This window comes from Desmodus rotundus, chromosome 3, assembly GCF_022682495.2.
Source record: "Desmodus rotundus isolate HL8 chromosome 3, HLdesRot8A.1, whole genome shotgun sequence".
Classification (NCBI taxonomy): Eukaryota; Metazoa; Chordata; class Mammalia; order Chiroptera; family Phyllostomidae; genus Desmodus; species Desmodus rotundus.
The window spans coordinates 157,137,706-157,160,484 of NC_071389.1; the positions used below are offsets into that span (position 1 = coordinate 157,137,706).

The 22,779-nt window shown below is 40.6% G+C and overlaps 1 long non-coding RNA gene and 1 other non-coding gene across 2 annotated transcripts in view; both read left to right on the forward strand.

Annotated features, from left to right (window-relative positions):
* The first annotated feature begins 3,031 nt into the window (after positions 1-3,031).
* Positions 3,032-22,779, forward strand: part of LOC123478199 (uncharacterized) — a 58,534-nt gene continuing 38,786 nt past the window's right edge. Inside the window, exons 1-2 of the long non-coding RNA XR_008426507.1 lie at positions 3,032-3,114; positions 9,166-9,286. This is a non-coding gene — a long non-coding RNA (uncharacterized lncRNA). The remainder of the gene's footprint in view (positions 3,115-9,165; positions 9,287-22,779) is intronic.
* Positions 8,488-8,592, forward strand: LOC112318705 (U6 spliceosomal RNA). Its single transcript, XR_002976233.2, has one exon. It is a non-coding gene; the product is annotated as a U6 spliceosomal RNA (small nuclear RNA).

Genomic DNA, 22,779 nt, shown 5'->3' on the forward strand with positions numbered 1-22,779 from the left:
TAATCCTCTAAGGCCAGGCATTAGGTTCACTTCCTCCATAAATCATAAATGACTCATAATGTCAAACATCTCTTCATGTGCTTATTCCTGTCCACACTGGTGAAGCAAAACGAGGTTTACGGTTGTGAGTAAGTGAAACACGAGTCTATTGTTGTATTAATAGTTATTAATTATTGTATTATTTTCCATACTAACTGTAAACGTACTTTTGTCCCCGCCCCGCCCCCATGCATATCCTCTCATCAGGGAAATGTTTCTTCATGTCTTTTGCCCATTTTCTGATTTGGTAGGTTTTTCCCCTGTGGAATTTTGAGAGTTTTTTATATATTAAGGTATAAGTCTTATGTCATATGTGTGGTTTACAGATATTTTTGTCCAGGTTCTTACGTGTCTCTTCACCCTCTTCACAGACTCTTTCACATAGCAAAGTTTTTTGGTTTGATAAAGTCCAATTTATCTATTTTTTTCCTTAATGGGTCATGATTTTGGTATCATGTGTAAAAGGTTATCACTAAACCTCAGGTCTCAGAGATTTCTCCTATGGTATCTTCTAAAAATTTTAGTTTGTTTTAAATATAAGTTCATGATTCATTTTGAGTTAATTTTTCCATAAGGTATGAGACGTAGGTTCAGGCTCATTTTTTTCTAGACACACCCAGTTGACTGTCTACCTTCCCTTGAACTGCTTTTGCGCCATTGTCAAAAGTCAGTTTGAGGACCTTGTGTAGGGTTATTTCTGAGTTCTCTATTCTGTTTCATGATATATGTATCTATTGACTAATATAAAATGTATGTAACATTTCTAAATATTTCCTACCGTTCAAAATAGTCACCTGTCCACTATAGTTCATTACTGTGTTCAACCAGGGTCTCCTACTTACTGTGCTCCTGGGATAACTGTTCTGTTCTGTCAGGAGATATAAAGAATCTTGAGTGTTATCCTGTTCTAATGGTATTTTGTAAACTTCATTGTGAAAACTAGTCACTTTATTAAGACATTTTTGAAATTTGAAGAACAGGGAAACTTCACATTTATTTTCATGTCATTTGTTGGTTGATGTTTATATAATCCAAATGTCCTATATTTCATTTGCTTTTCATGCCCAGCTTTCAACAGTCTGCATCCCTTTCCACTTTTTATAGAAATGCATTCCTTTTTTTCTTTCTTACCCTCCTCCCCCATCCGTTCCTTCCTTCCTTCCTTATCTTTGAGAATATTCTTATGTTTACATGTTTCACCAATAGATCCTGGTTTGTCTCTTTAGCTGACCATCCAGTCTCGACCACTGCTTAGATACTCTGTAGGCCCCTGTTGCTGCCTTGAGATAGATTTATTTCCAACTGCTGCTGTAGTTCTCTCTCCACTACTTTGCTTCAAGTAATGGCACAGTTCAGTGTGAAGGCGCAAGGTTGGTGCTAGTTATCAGGTACTATCAGGAAAGTGCATATTTCTCAGGAATCCCTGGGAGACTTCAGGTTACAGCTCACTGGCCATAACATGGTTACATGGCATTCTTTGCTGCAGAAGAGGCTGAGAAAGTGAGTTTTTCCATTTTCAGCTTGCACTGTGGAAGGTCACAAGAGAGCAGGGAGTGGGAATGGCTGTTGGGTGAGCAAATCCAGCTGTTGTTTCCCTGGGGATATTTGATGAGCAAAATCCCACTTGGTCCTCAAGTAAGTAAGCAAGAAATTCTATGCCTTTATTTTGTCACAACGATCTTAGTCTCTCGCAGTACTCTGACAGAGAGGTGCACACACAAAGCGGACTCCTCAGTACCTATTTTTAGATGAGGTTTTATATTTTGGAAGAAAGCTTATATTACTTTTTTCACTATTAACAATGTTAACAATATTCTGACTTTTATTAATGCATTCAGCCAATATATATTAGGCATCATCTACGTGATAGTAATTAGAGTATGTGGTAGTAGATGCTGATGGTTCAGAGGTGGATAAGATCCCTAGCCTCAAGTAGTTCATAGTCCAGAAGTTAAACACTTTCGTGTAAACAATTATATACACACAATTATGATGTATTTATCAAGAGAGCATTGATGCGCATATATAGTAATTGTATACCCAGTTCTGATGATACACATATTCTTTATGGATAATCTTCCGAGTTTGTCAGTTTTGCTGGGAGATCCAGGAAGATCAGTTTATAGATACCTTGGTTTCTTAAGCAAATGTCACTTTGCAATGATGGTAACTTTATTTAATCTTTTTATTGTCCCTGACGTCGTTGAAGCCTGTAGGTCTTTTATAGAAGGCTAGCTTGCCCAGCCTGATGATAACACAGTGGTTTGAATGTGGGTACTACAGCTATGCTTGAAAGCTAAGAATGTCATTGGCATTTAGCTTTATATCTAAAAAGAATTGGTGCATTGCTGTGTCTGATTCACTTGATGTACTGGGCCCGGGGTAAGAGGAGGAATATGAATCAGAACTGCACCAGGCAGCCCGAGGCACTTTGTTTTAGGGCCGCTGAGATCCACTGCTCTAAATCGGAGGACATGGAATGATCCCCCTCCCTGTCTCTGCTGTCAGCAGCTCACGACTGCCTGGAATCATAACAAACTTTCATTCCTCTTCCTGGCTGGGAATCTTCTCCCCTTCCCCCCAGTGGGTTACAAGAGTCCAGGAGATGACATTAACACTTGCTTTTCTTTACCCGCTTTGTGACTGTCTCTGTGCAAAAGTCCGTCATTTAGAAAGAAGTCCACAAACTCCAGCCCAGGGACCAAATACTGTAGTTGTGTAGTCTGTGAGCTAAGAATGTTTTTTTACACATTTAATTGGTTGAAAAACTCAAAAGGAGGATTTGGGGGGATGCGTGAACATTATGTGAAATTCAAAAGCCAGTGTCCACAAATGAACTTGAATGGAAACAGCCGTGTTCACTTGTTTGCCTGCTGCCGCGGCCGCTTTGGGCTGCACAGAGAGTAGAACAGTTGCAACAAGGACGGTCTCTCTCATCTGCAAAGCCTAATACATTTACTGTCTGACCTTTTACAGAAAGCTTCGCCGACCTCTGAATGAGAAGGAAACTCCCACCTCTGGACATAGAAAAGAGATCTACAGTCACAGTAATATGCTGCACTAAGCAGATTGGGGGTGTGTATTGCATGTCAGTCAACCGAGGTGTAGGGGCATTGGCACCATCACGCAGCACGTGGTGATCGGGCATTTGTAGCAGCAGAACTGGTTCCTCAATGTTTATTTATTTATTAATTCAATGTGGAACTAGACAGAAGGATATAGACAAAGCCATAGATACAACTGTATATATAATGTAAAAGTAATATCTGAACACATATTCTGGATTGGTCCCTGAGGTCCCCCTAGTCGTCTCTAAAGTTTGAGGCTCTAAGTTTGCCTCTGCAGTCCCCCCACTTACAGTCTGTGCCCTCAGTTAGAAGGACTCTGTTTCATTGCTGGGAGGGTCTCTACAGGACCCAGAAGCTTCATTGTTCTCAACTCAGTAAATGGCGCTGATCATCCCTATAAATCAAAAACCTGCACGTCAACTCTAACAGTCTTTCTTCTCCTTTATCCCCACATTCATTCCATCACCAAACCCCATCCGGCCTGTCTCCTAAATGTCTTGTCCACGTGTCCTTATCTTTTCCTTTCTGCCCAATGTGACTGGCACCGGGACTCCTGGAGAAGCCTCCAGTGATATTCACTCTCTCTCGCCTCACTCACACCACTCTCCATGGATAGCCAGAGTAGGCCTTGACAAACATAGATCTGGTGTGAGATTCCATGATTTCAAATCTTGCTGTGTCTTCCCATTGACGGCCTTTTCAGGCCCATCTCTTACCTCTCCCTGCCTAGGACCCAACCTCCTGGGTCTCCCTTCAGCTCCTTTACTGGGTAGTGCTCTGTTCTACCTCAGGGCCTGCACGCCTGCTCTGTCTTGCCTTCTCCACCCCCTTTGCCTAACTATTCCTTTTTATTCTTTAGTTCTCGGTTTTCATTTACGAAATGAAATACTGAGTACCTGTTATGTTCCTGATACTGTGGAAGAGCTCAGAATACCGGTATGGAGGGAACAGAACCTGTCCCACAGACTTTGTATTCCAACAGGGGATACTGGCATGAAACAAATAGTCCTCAAATGATGAGTTAACTACAATTGTAATAAGTGCCAGGAAGCTGAAATACAGGAATGTTTTAGAGAGTAAAACAGGGGTATCGATCTAATCTTGGGGACATAGGGAAACCTTTGTGGAAGTAGTATTAATGTGAACCTCCGAGGATGAGTCATAATTGTCTAGGTAGGGGAGATAAGAGAAGTCAAAGCTGAGGGGAAAGCATGTACAAAGGTCCTGAGGCTGAAAAGAATTGAAAGAGCTCCAGTTCCAGAGCATGAAGAGTAAAAGAGAAAATGACTTATAATCATCTAAAAAAGGGGAGGCCCTAGATTATGCAGGGTCTCATCCCTGTTAAGCATTTTGGCCATTGAGAAATGTAGGCTTAAGTATCTCTTCCTCCAGGAAGCCTTCTTTCTCCAAATTGGAGGAAACCAGCTCCCTTCCCTAGCTCTGACAGCACACACACATTATTCCATGGCCTCTCCTCTGCTGGCCGTATTGCCTTGTCTGTTTTCCCTGCTAGTTCAAGGGCATGAGGGTAAGAACCTTGTCTGTCTCCTTCATCATTGTTTCCTCTGTGCCTAGAACTGTGCTAGTAATATAAGAGCTCCCTATACACATGTTAAATAAATGACCCTTTTTCTTTTCTGTTATTGTCCAATCATGGGCTTCCCAGAAGTGTGAAGGTGACCAGACATTCTGGCAGTGGCCTTATTTGCGGGACATTCTCTTTGGTCATTGGGACAGCCTCTCACCTACTCTCCTGACTTCCATTCTCTTGCCTTTCCAGTCCATCCTTTTCACTACTGCCTAAACTATTATCCTAAAGTGGAATTTGGATCATGTCTTTAGAAATATTATTTTTACCCTCAGATACCCTCCATCACTCCTCATTGCCCACAAGACAAAATGCCAACTCCTTTGCTGCTGTCTTAGACCCTCCGTGAACTGGCCCTGACTTACCTTTCCAGTTTCACCCATTCCTCATTTCACATACCCTGAGCTCCAACCGAGCAGCCTTCTCCAGCATACCAGATGCTCAGACATGCCCCACTCTGGTGATTGTGCCAGGCAGGAAGGCACATCTCTCTTTCTTCTCTGCCTGGCAACATTTGGCTCATCCTTTGCCACCCACCTGGATCCCAGCATTCTGTTCTTTTCACTCTGTTTCCATAGCCCAGTGATTCTCAAGGTGGGTTCCCTGACCAGCAGCAGACTTGGTAGACATGAAAACTCTCAGGTCTCACCAGAGATGTACTGAAAAACTGGAGGTGGGATAATCTGTGGTTGAACAAGCCTTCTAGGTGATTCTAAACCACATGAACATTTGACTCACTTAAGGAGCACATTGCTGTATTTCTGGTTTAGGATTTTTAATTTTAGCTGAGACAACATTAAGTTCTGGTTAATTATTTATTCCTCTGTATCCCTTATTAGAATGTAAGCAGCCTGAAGATAAGAACCTAATCTTATTTATTTTATTTCCACCACAGTAAAATAAACTGGCTGTGAAATACTGCGTGGTTGTGGGTAGTTGATGCTGCTCCTTTTTTCATAACACAATTTAAGATTTGTGTTATGAATCTTCTCTGCAAATAAATTTATCTGAATATATTATATATTAGGTTATATTACATATTAATTATGCTATATTGTCATGTATATATATTTCACTATAGTAATTAATTCACCTGCGACAGTCTCAGTAATGAATCCTGGACTCAAATCTCGGGAACCTGAAAAGAAGAATGTGTTTTAAGGGGTGACTGATTTGTCTTTCCTAGTTAAGATTTAGGATATTTAGCGGTGCTTCTCAGACTTCAACAGGAATATGAGTCACCTGGGGTCTTTCTAAACTGTAGGTTCCTAAGTCAGTAGGTCTTCCGAGGGGCCCGAGAGTCTGCATGTCACACAAGCTCCCAGCTGGTGCTGCTGGTGGGAGTGGTCCCCAGAGAAAATTTTACAAGTGACCTATTTTCTTGCAAACTGGCTTTGTAGCTGCTTCTGGCACAAGGAGATTTAGCATGAGGTGTAACTTCTTTGTGGCATTTTTATTCACGCACGGGTCAAAGGGCCTGGCCAACAGCGTTCAACCCTGGCTGCAGTTTTGTGTCACCTGGACACGCTTTTAAAAAACACCAGTGCCCAGGCTCTACGCTCTGAGACCGGCTCTAGTGACCCCCAGCCCTGGACAATGAAATGGAACAGGTGCATAAATTGCTTTTGTGTTCCACAGAGCAGACCTATGAAACGTTTGCCCTTGAGAAGTTTTTCATTTAAATGATAAGATGACAAAATACATATTAATTAGGACTTAACATTAAAACTATTAAAAGGAAAAAATGAAAAGCAGACCCTGTTTTTGATGTAAATTAGGACAGACCACCTACTGTGTAAGATGGAAACCGAAGGGTAGGCCTGCTGCTACTCTGCGCTCCTTTTCTGGAGACACCCCTAAGGAAGTCATGTGGAAGAACGGAACTCTCGCCGACCTGCCGGGACGATTGTTATTTGTATCATGTGGCACAACTGCAGGTGTTAGGCTGTGGCATCTTGGGTTACGTTCCAGTTCTTCATTCCCTCCCTTGTTATGAGACACCCATTTCTTGCTATGTGACTTTCCAGTGCCTCCCACCTGAGCAAGGAGAGCACATTTTCTCATCTCATTGAGGTGGGACTGGGTCCGTGGAATGTCATGGTGAAGAGACATTAAATGTTCTTGAGTGATTTTGCTTGCCACCACTGCCGTTCTTCAATGAGATCACACCAAGGGTGGCAGAGGCTCTGACTTACCCTGCAAAGAGCTGGTATGCAGCTCCAACATCTGCATTTGTCCCATATTAAACACAGGTAGTTTGCTGACCTCCTGGTTTAAGGGACTAGAAAATAGAACCGATAATGTAGATGCATTTTGTTCAATACATTTAAGTTCTTGCAATCAATTAAATGTGTGGAATATACCTCATATGGTTATTTCTGTGATGGAGTTGCCACTATTGGAAATTAAGGACACAATGGTTAGTGTTTCATAAAGTCAAAGATTCCATTTAAATACTTTATGTTGAAAATGTGATATTTTCTCTTTTTTGTTTAAATGATTTCTTTTATCACTCTGACTGGTATGGCTCAGTGGGCCGGGTGTCAGCCCACAAACCAAAAGGTTACCAGTTCGATTCCCGGTCAGGGCACATGCCTGGGTTGCAGGCCAGGTCCCGGGTTGGGGGGGTGTGAGAGGCAACCAGTCGACGTTTCCCTCCCTCTCTCTCTTCCTCCCTTCCTCTCTCTCTAAAAATAAATGAAAATATCTTTAAAACACGTTTTCTTTTATGAAATGATGTTGGTAATTGGTTAGCTATGCTTTCTTTTCTTAGCAAAATAAGAAGTTGGAAATTGAAAGTTAGAGATCTTGTGTATATTCCTAATTTGGATGGGGTGCAGAACAGTCATGATATACAAATCCAAAGCTAGGAAACTACCTTTACAATCCACTAATTTCACCCAGTGTGAATAAATAAACTTGGAAGAAGAAGAGTAGTATTAGCTGAGGATTAAACCAACCTGTAGTCAAGGGTCCTTCCCAGTGGCTGATAGGACAAGCAAAATATGCCATAACTAAACCCATACTATATAATTAGTTGCTGTACCTTAGGGCCATGTTTTGCTATAGGGTTGTTTTTTATTTTTTAACTTCATCTTAAGTCGTGAAGATGCTCTGCAGAAACCAGGGATGGGTAAAATCGATGTTAGCTAAGCAGACTCAGAGTTTATAATAAACCACACCTAAGCATATAAAAATGTCAAAATCACCCTTCCTAATAGTGTTATGAGGTGTTCTAAAATGATAAGGTGTTAATTCCTCTTTCTGGGATGTCTCTCTGGCTGTCAAAATAATGGCAACATCACCTGATATATTTTCAATATCAAAAAAACAAAGATTGGCAACATCTTCACAAATAGTACCACTGCAGAATCGAGACAAATTGTACCAGTTGGCTCTGACCCTGTTTATTTTCTGGGGGGCAGGAGCTCCTTCAAGCCCACAAGGTGGCTGTGGGGTGGCAGAAACACCCTGCACAGGGACAGCGAGACTGGGCCACCTGTGTGACCTGGGACAACTCATTTAGTCTTTCTTGGTCTCAGTTTACCTACAAAAGGAAGAGGTTAGATTAGATGTTTTTTTAAGGACTCTCCCAGCTATGAAATTCTATGCTGTTATTTAAATTTATATATAATAACATTCCCAAGTAAAGAGAGAAAATAAGGTTGGTTTGGCCGAGTTGTTCCTCACAACGTTCTTAGCAAGGCTATGTTTTTGCAAATGGGGAGACAGACCCATGCAAGGGTTAAGTAACTTGGCCCACATCACACAAAAACTTTGCATGTGATCTCCGTGCTCGCTTCGGCAGCACATACACTAAAATTGGAACAATACAGAGAAGATTAGCATGGCCCCTGTACAAGGATGACACGCAAAAACTTTGCATGTGAAATTTTGAATCCAGAACTTTAAATTATATGTATCTCTACTTTTTTTCCAAAAGAGCAGCTTTAAATAATGCCTATGATCTAGTTTTACTTTAGGCAGATAATAAAATTATTTTACCCCTTTAAAGTGGATTGTGAGATCGAGGAGAAATTTTCTGATTTGCAATTAAAATGAACTACTTCTAAATACTAAGTGCCTTGACTTTAAAAGGTCTTTATATCTTGCCTTTAAAAGATAAATAAAAACCAATTCAATGAGCTAAGAAACTACTCCTTTTATCCCAATTGTTATCACATGTACGTGTGTGTATGTGTGCTCATGTGTGTGTGTACATCTGACAGAGAGGAAGAGGTTGTTACAATCTTATTTTCTCTCATCACTTTTTACTCACATTTGTTATTACATAAGAATTAGCTGAGATCTGTGAAACAATTGCCCAGGTGAGACCCTGCTGGCCTCAGTTTTCAGATAAGATTACAGCCCAGAGGTGTTAATAGACTTTCTCAAGGTCACACAGAAAGTTGCAATCAAGGCTGGATTAGAATATTGAATTTCCTGACGTGGGTGCTCTTCTTCCATTAGGCTGTGGTTCCCTCACGGAATCAGCTGAGGTTACCAATTCCTCTGCAGGACTTGGGGTGCTTCGGAAATGCGTCATCAGTAACCACTGCATCCTTGGATGTGGACTCAGGCGGCATTTCAGGTAAAGACTGACGGGTTCTGAATGGGAAGTTAGAGAGCTCAGAGGATAAATTCACAAGAAAAGAAACTAAGGTGTGAGGAGAGCCTGGATTGTTACTATCAGTTCAGCCGGGGCTTACACAGGGATTCCATTTTGTCCCCTGGGTGGACCGCTCCCTTCCCCCACGAGTCTGTTTTCAATGTGGAGCTGTCTCTGGAATAACAGTGAGTGGCATCAAGACCTTGTCCTTCTGTTTGAATTTTTTTTCCTAGTGAAAGCAGATTTCCGTGTATTTTGTAAGAACTTCTTTGGTGGTACTGCACAAATCATAATCAAGCAAGTTTCTCCAACCCTAATTAGAATATTGTTTTATTACTCTGCACATTTTCTAAATCTCACACTAATTGAATGCATATTGTACTTCATTATTACCAACAAACAACTAGCTGTACTCAAGATGTATGGTTGTGCACTGTGGTGGTTGATGACTGTATCAGCATTTCAATTTCAAATGCGTTTCAGAGGTTTGGAGCTTATCTGGAAAATTAATTGCAGTTGAAAACCTGGCACAGGCTGTTCTTGTACAGACCAGCCTGGGGCCCCCCTCCAGCTCCCGACTCCTTTTTCTGGACTGGATGCCAGGGCTGTGGAGTGAGGAGCAGAGGAGGGGGAGGTAAAAGGAGGATGGATGGGGGAGAGGGAAATGCCATCCCTTTCTCAGAGCTTTCCCACCAACCCCTGGAACCTGTCTGGAGGGGAAACGAACATTCTTTTCTGCCTAATGAACACAGTAAGTGGACGGAGCCCTGAGTTCCCCTCACTCCATTAGCAAGCCAACCACATGTTGGCCGCTGTCGACACTGGCAGCTTTTTCCCTTTGTTATTATTTTAAGCAAAGATTGCAGGGCTTTTTGGTTTGTTTTTAGTAGATTTCAGATGTGGCTTTTCAAGGTTGTATTTGTTGGCTAAGAAGCAGATGGATGACCCTGGAAGGCAATTGGACTTTCCAAAGGGAGGAGAGGGAACCATAAGACAGGGTACTTTGGCCCGTGGCCTTGCAACCCATGTATTCAGCTTTCTGCTTTGTGGGTTTAATTGAACTTGGCCTAGGAGCATGAAAAAGCAGTTTTCCAAAGAAAAAATGAGAGAATTTTACCTATTTTATTTATTTATTTTTACTTGTTTACCAGGAAGGTCATGGCAGTAGAGTAGGAACCCCTTTAGCTCATCATGATCATTAAAAAGCAAATTATCCCTGTTGAATTCAGGGCCATTGGTCGCAAGGAGCAGAAACCAGCCACTCCAGTTTCAGTAAACGGCATCCGAGAGCTGGAAGCCAGCTGAACCTCATGCAAGTCTGGAATTGTAAGCTGGGAAGTCTTCAGGGACAAAGATTGCCACTCCTCTCATTTCTCTCTCTCTTGCCCACATTCAGCTTCTCTTTCTCCCCACTGGGTATTTCATTTCTGCCTCTTTTAGGACGCCGGCTTCTCACTGTGGTCTGGTTCTCTCTTCTTGCTCGCTCATGTCCATCCACACAGCCCCCGAGCTCCCAGCCAGCGGGGTCTATATCACTCTCCAGTTCCAATGACAACTGCTACTGCTACAGTTTTGCTATCTGTGTTTTAATTATTGAGAGACACTTGAACTTTTTTTAGTGTTTTTGTAGATACCTATAATTTTATTTTATGTTTTGTATTGTTGTTCAAGTACAGTTGTCTCCATCCCCCACCCCCCCACCCTGCCGCCACTCCAGCCATCCCCACCTCCCAACCTCCATCCTACCCCCCTTTGGCTTTGTCCATGTGTCCTTTATACATGTTCCTTGATGACCCTTCCCCCTTTTAACCCCATTAGCCCTTCCAATTACCCTCCTCCTCTGGTCACTGTCAAGTTGTTCTTAATTTCAATGTCTCTGCTTATATCTTGCTTGTTTGTTTTGTTGATCTGGTTCCACCTATAGGTGAGATCATACGGTATTTGTCTTTCACCACCTGGCTTATTTCACTTAGCATAATGCTCTCCAGTTCCATCCCTGCTGTCAAAAAGGGTAAGAGCTCCTTCTTTCTGTCTGCTGTGTAGTATTCCATCATGTAAATGTACCGTAGTGTTTTGATCCACTCACTTACTGATGGGCACTTAGGTTGCTTCCAGCTTGATTTTTTTTTTTATCAGTGTGAGCCCATGTCTAACCCCAGGCCAAGTCAGGTTTGATAGTCACAATGGCACCATGAACACTAGATTATGACTTTTGCAGAGTCTACGAGACTAGTATTGCTGAAGAAGGGGGTGTTGGCTGGGCACCTGGGCACCCATGCCAACTGTGACCTAATAAGACCCAAGGTTATATGCACGCGTGCAAACACACATACACACACACACACACGAAATGGCTTCGTGATAGGCAAGTGGTATCATATATGAAAATAATCTAATTCATTGGTTCTTAAATGTTAGAGGGCATAAATACCCTCACAGGGCTTACTGAACATGCAGATGGCAGCAGGGGTTTCCTTTAGAGACCCAGATGGAGTGGGTGGCAAACAGGAATCAGTGCTTGTTAATTAGCCCTTCAGGTGAGTCGGATGAAAGTGGTCCACATATTCATTTTGAGAAGCCCTGGTTCCTCGGCTGATTCTTAATGTGTGTTCAGGGATAACAAGTGATTAGCGGTGAAGAACTTCTTTGGTGACACTCAGTTATGGTAGTGCACGGGGACTTCAGACTCCGCCCCCGCCCTTGATGGAACAGGTTAGGTAGTGCGAAGGCATTGCGTCCTATATCTAAGCTTCAACTGGGCTTTAGTGATGTGCGTGTATTAAACAGTGCAGGAGCCTATTCACAGAAACCCCAAGTGCCTTCATTTTACTAGACGTACGTTAATTATGAAATGGCACGGTCGTATGAATAATGCCATAGCAGTCAGCACTGCAGTGAAACGCGCCGGGGTAGATTCCGCGGGCTTGCCTAGGACGGTTGAAACTAAGCCGTCAGGAGCGACGAGAAAGAAGTTGCTGAAAATGCAGGCAACTGTAATTGAATAACAATAAAAGTTAAAAAAAAAAAAAAAAGCAGTTGCCCTGCCATTGTTCCTACCTCGCAGGAGCATCATCAGGGAGGATGAATTAACTTCCTTCATCCTCGTTTCCAGGGCTTCTTGTCTTCCTAAAGATGCTAATCTTAAAGAGTACTGATATAATTTTTCACCCCCAAAATTAAAAATACACTCTACACTTGCAAGGTTGCTGTTTCATTCATGTTTAAGAATGGTTTTAGTTCGCTGTTGGGCCAAGTATCTCCCTTACAGCACCCAGGGTTCAGCACGTTTTATTGGATGGGAAAAAAAGCAGTTGAGGAATAATGAAATTAAAAAGAAATTAAGATATGAGCTTTGTACAGCCAAGTACACCATCTTCTTTCCACACGAAGCGCAGAGGGTGGTTTGCCAGGCGCACAGGCACTTGGCACCTGTGTTCATTTAGGTGATTACACATTGAGTGAAATTTGAATGTGTGATGTGCAATCATTTGAATCGCTCATTATACATTAAAATAAACTGACACAAACACAACTCGTTCTCAGCTGCTTTTGAGAAACCAAGTAAATTAAATAGGAGAACAAAATGAAGGTGATACTTGGCTAAAAATTTGCCATACAATAGAGTCAAGGAATTTAGAATTTTGCATTGGACCGTGATCAAGTGACTTTCAGTGCTGGTGTGTAGATAGAAAGGCAACAAAAGGAAGGAGAGTGTCTGTTCCCAGCCCTGGACCACTGCACCTGAGCCTCCTCCTCCCTGGGCTTTGGGAACTCGTGCAGAGGATCGTGGAGCGCAAAGGCAAACAGTGAGAAGGAAGAAAAAGGCAAGTGGAAGGAATGTATCCCTCAGGGGAAGTAATGTGTTTTCCCCAGCTCTGCCATTATGGATCCTGTCTCTTCTTTATTTTTTTCCCCTACAGCTAATGATTTCTACGGACCATGTGAATGGGGATTCTGCCCCTATCAATCCACTGAAATCGTTTTCAGGTTTATCACCATTCCAAATCCAAATGTGCCTTCCTACCTTTCCTTCCTTCCTTCCTTCCTTCCTTCCTTCCTTCCTTCCTTCCTTCCTTCCTTCCTTCCTTCCTCCCTCCCTCCCTCCCTTCCTCCCTCCCTCCCTTCCTCCCTCCCTCCCTCCCTTCCTTCCTCCCTCCCTCCCTTCCTCCCTCCCTCCCTTCCTTCCTTCCTTCCTTCCAAGATTTTATATATTTATTTTTAGAGAGAGGGGAAGGGAAGGAGAAAGAGAGGGAGAGAAATATCAATGTGTAGTTGCCTTTTGCATGCCCTCCACTGGGGATCTGGCCCGCAACCCAAGCATGTGCCCTGACTGGGAATTGAACTGGTGACCCTGTGGTTTGCAGGCCAGCACTCAGTCCACGGAACCACACCAGCCAGGGCTTCCTTATCTTTCTTGGTCTGTCAGCTTTTGAAATGGAGGATCCTTCCCTACCTGCCTTCTACCTGAAACATCTTCCCTTCCCTTTTACAATAATACAGTGTTCCACTTTTCCTCCTTTCTCATGACAATGTCTTCGGAGTCTCCTCCTCTTCTTCCTTCCCTGTACAATGTTTAAATGATTGACAAATGCCAGAGTCTGGTTTCTAGGATCATTTTTTCTCTCTCTAGAGGCTCATTTCCGGTCTTACACATGCGTGCGAATGAATCTAACCTGATATATCTAAGTCTGAAGGCATCTCTGAACTCCACATTTATACACCCAATGCTCGGTTGGTATTCTGACTTGGAAGTCTTATTAGGATCTGAGACTTCACATGGCAGAAACAGATCTCTGCATTTTGTACAGATCTCTTCTGAACAATGTCATCTCCACCTACCTAGGTACTCAGTCAAAAAATGTAAGTTATTTTCAACTCCTGTCTTTCCCTCTCTTCCTCCTACATCCAACCCAAAATGTTTCCCAAATCCATCACGGGCCGTCGGCCATCATCCTTCATCTGGATGACTGAGAGCTATCTGACAGGCTCTTTCCTAGTTGTAGCCAGAACATTCTTTCCCCCAATTTTCTCTGTCTTTACTGATGTTACCTCATCAACCCACCATCATATTTTTCCTGGCTTCTACATTTGCTTTTTAATGGATGCCCTAACTGTGCAACCAAAGGGTCCTATGAAAATACAGATCAGATTCGACACATCCTATAGTAGCTTCCTCTTATTTAGAATAAAATTTGAGCTTATCGTGACCTGGAAATCCTTAAAAGATCTGTTCCTGAATTCTGTAGCCACATTTTCTGCAATTCTTAATTCTACAGAATGTTCTTTTAAAAACTTAAATCAGATTTTGTCATTCCTTAGATTAAAAACCTTCAAAGTCTGGTAATTCTTACCACACTGTGAAATGTTATGTCTGTTAAGAGTATTTTTGGCACCAAGTAATGGAAAAACTAATGGTGCCTTAGGCAAAAGGGATTAATTTTTCTCACAGAATGAGAAATCCTGAGTAGCAGTTGGTGGTATTGGTGCAGTTTTGAAATGATTCCATGAAGTGCTCAGATGCTTTTCTGTTTCTCTGCCGTCTTTTGTACGTGGACATGGGACTTTAAGTCTGGTGCCTCATGGTCCTGAGATGGCTCTTACAGCTACAGACGTCACATCGGTATTATCTGTGTGCAAGATAAGAACAAGGTAGAAGAGGTGAGAGCTGTAAAAGCAAAATTATTACTGCTCCAAGGCCTTTGCACTTATTACTTCTAGGAATGAATTTTCCTCAGATTTCCATATGGTTTGCTCCCTGTAACTACTCAGGTCTCAGCACAAATGTTGTATATCAGAGATGAGATACTTATCCAAAGTGGCATCTCCTAGTTGTTCACTACTGCTGAATATTTGATTTTCTTCTTGTAGAAATCTGTATCATGGTGCTAGGGATGCTGTAACAAAGTAGCACAGACTAGGTGGCTTAATGTCTTGGTCATTTCAGGCTGATATAACAAAAATACCATAGAGTGAGTGGCTGAAGCTACAGAAATCTCTTTCTCACTGTTCTGGAGGCTGGGAAGTCCAAAGTCTAGGTGCCTGTTGATTCAGTTCCTAGTGGGAACATTCTTTCTGGTTTGCAGATGGTCACCTTGCTGAGTCCTTACATGACAGAGAGGGAGAGGAAGCCAACTCTCTTTTGTCTATTTTTATGAGAACACTAATTCCATCAGGAAAGCTCTACTCATGACCTAATCACCTCCCAAAGGTCCCGTCTCCAAATACCATCACCCTGGAGTCTAGGGGTTCAACATATGAATTGGGAGGTGGGGGCATATTCAGGCCATAATCCTTAAATACAGAAACTTACTATCTCTTATTTTGGAGTCTGAAATGAATATTGGCACCTTCTCAGGGCTGTGAAGGAAGGAGCTGTTCCAAGCCTCTCTCCTTGGCTTGTAGATGGTCATCTTCTCCCTGTGTCTTCACTCATATTTGCTTTGTAAGTGTCTATAAGTAAATTTCACCCTAATGACCTCATTTTAACTTGATTACTTCTGTAAAGACCCAATCTCCAAATAAGGTCATGTTCTCGGGTTCTGAAGGTTAGTAATTCAACATAGGAATTGGGAAGAGGGCACAATTCAACCCATAACAAACTCAGTAAGTATGTGCAAAAGGAATGGTCGGGTGCTAATCATAGCCACCATCTACATGAAGCACTTTATCCTGCGTCCTGAAATTCTCACAATAATACCACGTATATTCTCTTTTAGAACTGAGAAAACCATAGCTAGAGACACAGAGCGTAGTGTATAGGATAGTGGAGGGAAGGAAGAAAATAAAGGCAGGAATGTCTCCAGCAAAATAGTGAGGAAAACATCCTTTGAGACATCTTCGTTACCTTTGGTCACACTGGGTCATAATTAGACAAGAAGAATGAAATAGAGTTTAGACAGGGGTCAGCAAACTCATTTCTGTAACACACTTATTTCAGGCTTTCAAGTCGCACAGTTTCTGTCACAGCTACTCAACTCTGCCACTGTAGGATGAAGCAGCCACAGACAATACATAAAGAAATGGCTGTTGTTGTGGCCCAAATAAAACTTTATTTACAAAAGATGGTGATTCCTCAGATTTGGCCCAGAGGCCACAGATTCTTAAAGCCTTGTTTAAGGAAATTTTCTCTTTGATTTTCTTTCTTTTTGTTTTCCTTAATGTAAATTAATTTTATGAATTTAAAAAAACTGTGTTGACCTGTTGTCTTTGAGATGCACAGCATTTACTCCCCTCTGTTAGAGAGGGTTGTTGTAAATCATCCAAAACCCAGGAAAGTCCACACATGTCCTCTGTCATGTTCTGTCCTCTGCGAAAGTCTCCGACACCTCCTGTTACAGTGTCAACTGATTTCCCCGGTGACGGTGCAGGAGAGCTATGGGGACAGAGGAGACATAAAGGGACAGAGGTGAAAAGCCTATCAAACCTGAGTTTCATTTCTGGCTGAGGGATGGACAAACAGGTGGCTTTGGTGCCAATTATTGAAATTCTCTGTGAGTTGTTTTCTTTCCTGGTGAGATTACAAAACAAATCTTATTTATCTAAGAATATAGTCCTTACTAAACCTTAGAGATAATCAGGATACATATACTTCATGAATAGGCAGGGTAAGAGTAACCCGAGGTAGGGGTGCCGAAGAATTCTCCCCTATTGCCTGAGTATTTATATATTTTCAACGTGTGAGTCCCTGTTCTAAACGAATGGATGGATTTTAGTCACAGCTGCCATTAACTGAATGTTTACAACGTGCCAAGGGCCACGTGCAGTGCTTTCCCGTGTCTCCTTCACATCTTACCACAGTCCAGTGAAGAAGGCACTCCGCAAGAATGCCACGCCTCGTGAGGTTCTTGTATTCTTTCCTGATTACAGGCCTTAAGGGCTCAGCTTCATTTTTTTTCTCATCTCATAATCTGTCACTGCCCTGGTCTAGTCCTTGGAGCTTTTCTTTTTTTCCCATCTAGACTTGGAGCCAGGTGGAGCTCCCCATCTGCCCCATCCTCCACCCCCAAAGCAGGGCCCTTGTGGGCCTGTGTCTCATTTTAAGTAGTTCACTATGAAAGCAACCTGGGGAACAAGTGACAGTGGAAATGAACCTGGGAGTTAGACACCCGATAAAGGTTTTGCAATAGTGAACCCTGATGTGAGACTCCTCCATGTTTTCATGTGCTTTTTTTAAGGAAAAAGAAAACTGTGTTTTTCCTTATTCCAGCAGTAACACATACATTTTGCAATGTGGTAGACTAGATATCCTAAAGAGCCTAAACATCCTAAAAATACCCTAATAAAAACCCCTACAAATGCTAGATAAAATATAACAAACATCCTTTAAATATACAGCTGAAATCTAAGAATGTAAGAGAAATCTCTAGGGGCCATAAAGCAAGAGAGATGGGAACCTGTGTGCTCATTCATCCTGACTTCCCAGGGAACATCTGTCATTTCTAAAACCAAGAGGCTTTCATTTTAACGTTGAATAGGAGATAGAAGATGAGGCTTTAGACTCACACAGGAGGGGGAATGGAACTTAGAGACTCCTCCACAGCCGGGACCTCAAGGGGTACATTGTGAATAGACGAATGGACTAGAAAGAAACCCACCTGCTGTCACAGAGAAATGACAAGAGCACCTGCTTTGGCCTTAGCTCCAGGGTAAAAAAAAAATGTCTTCCCTGATGTAAACAAGGCCTTCCTATCTGTGGGCTTGGGATTTGAGCTTATCCTACCTGAATGTCTGGGAAACCTTTGTCCGAGGAATTAAAGTGGATCTTGTTTAAGAGGACCCCTGACCCCCAGCCCCTCAGGGCAAAAAGGAGAGGACCTGGCAAAAGCAACACACATCGTCCAGGAGGTTTATGTCCTTACTCAGGCTCTGTAAGATCCTCCTATGTTAAACTCCAAATATGACTCCACAGTTTAAAATTTCAAAATACATGGGGAACAAGTTATTGTGTGTGGCAATGTTAGCCAAAACAATAAAAAGCAAATTAGATGCCGAGGGTGTTCTGATGTTGAATTATCTGACTCAGATGTAACACAAATAGATTAAATGTCATTTTGTCAGTACCACACGGATTACTGTACCTTTACAGTTAAGTTTTGAAGTCTAACTTTGTTCTTTTTCAAGACTGTTTTGGCGGTTTGGGGTTCCTCGAGATTCGTATGAATTTGGGATAAATTTCCTAAATGTGCCAAAAATGTCATTGAGATTATGTTAGAGATTGTATTAAATCTGTAGGCTGCTTTAAGTAGTATTGACATTTTAACAATATTTAGTCTTTGAATCCATGAGCGCAGGACGCCTTTTCATGTGTTGGTGTCTTTTAAAAAAAATTTTAGCACTGATTTCTGGTTTTCAGTGTGCAAGTTTTTCACCTCCTTAGTGAAGTTTATTCCTAAGTATTTGATTTATTTTGATGCTATTGTAAATGAAATTGTTTTCTTTATTTCCTTCTTGACTTTTTCATTGTGAATGCATAAAGAGGCAACTTACTTTTGCGTGTTGATTTTGTATCCTGTAACTTCACTAAATTATCAGTTCTAAGATATTTTGGTGTGGAATACTTAGTATTTTCTACATATAAAATATTGTCTGTGACCAGATATAATTTCACATCTTACTTTCCAATTCGAATGTACTTTATTTCTTTTTTCTTGCCTAATTACTCTAACTGGGACTTCCAGAACTATGTTGAATGGAAGTGATGTCTTCCACTGTCTCGTTACTGATCTTAGAGGGAAACCTTTGTCTTTCACCAACGACTATGATGTTAGCTGTGGGCTTGTTGCACATGGCCTTTATTATGTTGAGGTAGTTATCTCTTATTTCCTGTCTGTTGAGTCTTTATGTCATAAAAAGGTGTTAAATTTTGCCAAATGCCTTTTCTGCATCAATTGAGATGATGAGGGTCCTCCCACCTTCATTCTGTTAATTCTGTTACACTGATTACTATTTGTGTGTTGAACCATCCTTGCATTCCAGAAATAACTCCCACTTGGTTGTGGTGCATAATCTTTTTAATGTGCTGTTAAATTCTGTCAACTAGTATTTTCTTGAGGGTTTTAGCTGCAATATTTATCAGGGGTGTTTGTCTGCAGTTTTCTTCTCTTGTAGTGTGCTTGTCAGGGTTTGGTAGCAGTGTAATGCCGATATCATCCAGTGAGTTCAGAAATATTCCCTCCTCTTCAATTTTTTGGAAGCATTCGAGGGGGACTGGTGTTAATTCTGCATGTTTCTAGGAATTTGATGTACAATTTGCTTATAGTACTCTCTTATCCTTTTTATATTTGTAAAGTTTATTGTAATGTCCCCTCTTTCATTTCTGATGTCAGTCTTGTTTAGTTACTCTAGCTAAAGTTTTGCCAAGCTTGTTAATGTTTTTGAATAACCAACTCTTTGTTTCATTGATTTTTCTCTATTAGTTTTTTTAATGATCAATGTTGTTTATCTCTGTTCTAATTTTTATTATTTTATCCTCTGCTAGGTTTGGGTTTACTTTCTTCTTCTTTTAAAGTTCCTTAAGGTGCTTAGATTGTTAGTTTGAGATTGCTCTTTTTTAAAAAAAAATGTAAGCATTTACTGCTATGAATTACCCACTCAGCACTGCTTTTACTGAATCCCATAAATCTGGGCATCTGTTTTCATTTTCATTTGTCTCATAATAGTTTCCAGTTCTCCTTGTGATTTCATCATTGCTCCAAAGGTTAAGAGTATGTTGTTTAATTTTCACGTGTTTAGTTTTCCTTCTATTGATTTCAAATTTTATTTCTTTGTTATCAGAATAGATACTTTGTATATTTTCAGTCTTAAGTTTTTTAAGTCTTGTTTTTTTGCCTAATATATGGTCTTTATATATTAGACCATATATTACCATGGAGACTGGACCACACATTACCTGGAGACTATATACCATGTGCACTGGAGGAAATTGTGTTCTGCCATATGTTAATATAATATATAATATTATGCAGGTCCTCTATTTTTTTATCTTCTTCACGGGTATTCTGTTATCATTTCTTTCTAGATACTTATTTAGCATTGTATTACAACATACACAGCACTGTTTTTACAAGGATTGTGTTTCACCTGCCCCCACCTTTTTCCTCTTTGGCAACCAGCAGCTTGTTCTCTTGATCTATGGCTCTGTTTCTGGTTTGTTTTGTATGTTCATTTGCTTTGTTTTGTTTTGTTTTGTTTTAGATTTCACATATAAGTGAAATCATATAGCATTTTTCTTTGTCTGTCTTATTTCACTTAGCATAATACATTTTAGGTCTACCCATGCTTTGACAAATGGTAAGATTTTAGTCTTTTTTATGGCTGGTAATATTCCATTGTATATAAATACCATATATTTTGTTATTGTTAAAAATGTAGTATATTTTATTTTACTTTTTGTTGTTTGATTACAGTTGATACTTAATATTATTTTACATTAGTTTCAGGTGTACAGCATAGTCATTACACAATGATATAATCTACAAAGTGATCTTCCTAATAATTCTAATACCCACCTGGCACTCTACATAATCATTACAACATTATTGATTATAATCCCATCCCCATGACTTTTTGTAACTACTAATTTGTACTTTGGAATGCCTTCACCTTTTTCTCCCAGCATCCAGCCCCTGCCAACCGTGCTCCCATCTGGCACCTCTCAGTTTGTTTCCTGTATCTATGAGTCTTTCTGTTTTGCCTGTTTTGTTCACTCGATTCCATATGTAAGTCATGTCATAAGTTATTTCCCTTTCTCTGTCTGACTTATTTCACTTAGCATTATACCCCCTAGGTTAATCTGTGCTGTTGCAAACGGTGCAACTTCATTCTTTCTTATGGCCTGGTAATATTTCATTGTATATACGCACCACTTCTTCATCGAATCATCTATTGACGGGTGTTTGGGTTGCTTCCATATCTTGGTTATTATAAACAATACTACAAGTAACATAAGTTTGCATATCTCTTTTTGAATTGGTTTTCAATTTTTAAAAATATATACTCAAAAGTGGAATAGCTGGGTTGTAAGGTAGTTCTATTTCTAATTTTCTGAGGAATGTTCATACTGTTTTTGATAGTGGCTGCACCCGTTTGCAGTCCCACCAACCGTGCACGACAGTGCTTGTTGTTGATCTACTGACGCTGTCCATCCTGACAGGTGTGAGGTGGCCTCTCATTGTGGCTTTAATTTGCATTTCTCTGGTGATGAGTGATGTTGAGCATCTTTTCATATATTTATTGCCCATCTGTATGTCCTCTTTGGAGGAATGTCTATTCAGGTCCTCTGCCCATTTCTTAAATAAATTGTTTGGGTTTTTTTGGTTTGAGTTGTATGAGTTCTTTGTGAATTTTGTATATTGACTTCTTATCAAATGCACCATTGATGAATATCTTCTCCCATTCAATAGGTTGTCTTTTTTGTTTTGTTGGTGGTCTTTGCTGTGCAAAATCTTTTGAGTTTAATGTAGTCCCATTTGTTTATATTTTCTTATGTTTTCCTTGTTTGAAGAGATATATCAGAAAAATATTACTAAGAGCAATGTCAGAGATTGCACTGCCTATGTTTTCTTCTAGAAGTTTTATGGTTTCAGGTCTTATATGCAAGTATTTAATCCATTTTGAATTTATTCTTATTGATCATGTAAGAAAGTGGGCTAGTTTCATTTTTTGCATGTAACTGTCCAATTTTCTCAACACCATTTATTAAATAGACTTTCTGTATCCCACTGTATTTTCTTGCCTCCTTTGTCATATATTAATTGACCATATAGGCATGGAGTTGTTTCTGGGCTCTCTATTCTGTCTCACTGATTTATGTGTCTTTTTCATGCCAGTACCATGCTGTTTGGATTACTGTAGACTTGTAGTATAGTTTGATATCAGGTGGCGTGATACCACCCAGTTTGTTTTTCTTTTACAAGATTGCTATGGCTGTTTGTGGTCTTTTGTGGATCCATATAAATTTTTGGATTATTTGCACTAGTTCTGTGAAAAATGCCACTGATATTTTGACATTATTGTGTTCAATCTATAGATTGCTTTGGGTAGCATGGTCATTTAATGATGTTAATTCTTCCTATCCATGAGCCACTGTGTATGCTTCCATTTATTTGTATATTCTACAATTTTTTTCAATATCTTGTAATTTTCCCAAGTCTAGAAGAATACCTCTTTGATTAAATTCATTGCTAGGTATTTTTAAAGGTAATTGTAATGGGATTGTTTTCTTAGTTTCGAATAGCTCTTTATTGATGAACAAAAGTAAAACTGATTTCTGAATGTTATTTTATATTCTACTTTACTGAACTTACTAGTTTTAGTAGGTTTTGGTGGAGTCTTTAGGGTTCTCTTTCTAGTGTCATGCCATTGGCAAATAATGACAGTTTTACTTCTTTCCAATTTGGATGCCTATTATTCCTTGTTGTCTGATTGCTGTCGCTATGACTTCCAGTACTATGTTGAATATGAAAAGGGAAAGTGGA